Source organism: Salvelinus sp. IW2-2015, unplaced genomic scaffold, assembly GCF_002910315.2.
Source record: "Salvelinus sp. IW2-2015 unplaced genomic scaffold, ASM291031v2 Un_scaffold1099, whole genome shotgun sequence".
NCBI classification, from domain to species: Eukaryota; Metazoa; Chordata; class Actinopteri; order Salmoniformes; family Salmonidae; genus Salvelinus; species Salvelinus sp. IW2-2015.
In genome coordinates, this window is record NW_019942727.1 from 124,481 (window position 1) to 126,653 (window position 2,173).

Below are 2,173 nucleotides of genomic sequence, written 5' to 3' on the forward strand. Positions count from 1 at the left end.
TAAATCATTCTAAGATGTTGAATTTGGCCTTCAGTCATAGATGCGTGACACATATGCCACCATGGATGTCTGTGTATCTTGCCTCCTCTACTGACAATGTCAAAGATGAAACTAGACATGTGCTTCTAATGTCTAATTTCATCTTTCACCTGCTTTTAATGATATTATGCTGTGTTTCTAATGTCTAGTTTAATTTTTGGCATTATCAATAGAGGAGGAAAGATACACAGACATCCATGCTGGCATATATTAGGGCTCCCGAGTGGCACAGTGGTGTAAGGCACTGCATGTCAGTGCAAGAGGTTTTCCCTGGTTTGAATCCAGGCTGTATCAAATCTGGCTGTGATTTGGAGTCCCATAGGGCAGCGCACAATTGGCTGGGCTAGGCCGTCATTGTAAATAAGAATTTGGTCTTAATATGGCCGGGGGCAGTATTGAGTAGCTTGGATGAATAAGGTGCCCAGAGTAAACTGCCTGCTACTCAGGCCCAGAAGCTAAAATATGCATATTATTAGTAGATTTGGATAGAAAACACTCTGAAGTTTCTAAAACTGTTTGAATGATGTCTGTGAGTATAACAGAACTCATATGGCAGGCAAAAACCTGAGAAAAAATCCAACCAGGAAGTGGGAAATCTGAGGTTTGTAGGTTTGCCTATCCAATATACAGGATCTATGGTGTCATATTGCACTTCCTAAGGCTTCCACTAGATGTCAACAGTTTTTAGAACCTTGTTTGATGCTTCTACTGTGAGGGATGAGGGAATACGAGCAGATTGCCACGAACTCACTCAGGCGCGCCCCCGTGAGAGTTAGCTGCATTCCATTGCATTTCTACAGACAAAGGAATTCTCCGGTTGAAACATTATTGAAGAGTTATGTTAAAAACATCCTAAAGATTGATTCTATACATCGTTTGACATGTTTCTACGAACTGTAATGGAATTTTTTTACTTTTCGTCTGGACTGCGTGTCATCAATTTAGATTTTGGAACTAAATGCGCAAACAAAAAGGAGGTATTTGGACATAAATTACGGACTTTATCGAACAAAACAAACATTTATTGTGGAACTGGGATTCCTGGGAGTGCATTCTGATGAAGATCATCAAAGGCAAGTGAATATTTATAATGCTATTTCTGACTTCTGTTGACTCCACAACATGACGGATATCTGTATGGCTTGTTTTTGTGTCTGAGCGCCATACTCAGATTATTGCATGGTGTGCTTTTTCCATAAAGTTTTTTTTGAAATCTGACACAGCGGTTGCATTAAGGAGAAGTCTATTGAAAGTTCCATGTAAAACACTTGTATCTTTTATCAATGTTTGTTATGAGTATTTCTGTAAATTCATGTGGCTCTCTGCAAAATCACCGGATGTTTTGGAGGCAAAACATTACTGAACATAACGTGCCAATGTAAACTAAGATTTTTGGATATAAATATGAACTTTATCGAACAAAACATACATGTATTGTGTAACATGAAGTCCTATGAGTGTCATCTGATGAAGATCATCAAAGGTTAGTGATGAATTTTATCTCTATTTCTGCTTTTTGTGACTCCTCTCTTTGGCTGGAAAAATGGCTGTGTTTTTCTGTGACTAGGTACTGACCTAACATAATCAGATGGTGTGCTTTCGTCGTAAAGCCTTTTTCAAATCGGACACTGTGGTGGGATTAACAACAAGTTCATCTTTAAAATGGTGTAAAATACTTGTATGTTTGAGGAATTTTAATTATGAGATTTATGTTGTTTGAATTTGGCGCCCTGCACTTTCACTGGCTGTTGTCAAGTCGATCCTGTTAACGGGATCTCAGCCGTAAGAAGTTTTAACTGACTTGCCGAGTTAAATAAAGGAAAAAATATGTGTCATGAATCTATTACTGAAGGCCAAATCAACATCTTAGAATGATTTATGTTTCAAATTAACTGTATCTTGTCAATAACATATATATACTACACTACCAAGATTGCTATGAGCTTAACATGTTCACATCCACAGTGCTAGGGTTTTCATGTAGCATAACATCCATAGGGCTAGGGTTTTCATGTAGCATAACATCCAGAGGGCTAGGCTTTTCATGTAGCATAACATCCACAGGGCTAGGGTTTTCATGTAGCATAACATCCACAGGGCTAGGGTTTTCATGTAGCATAACATCCACAGGGCT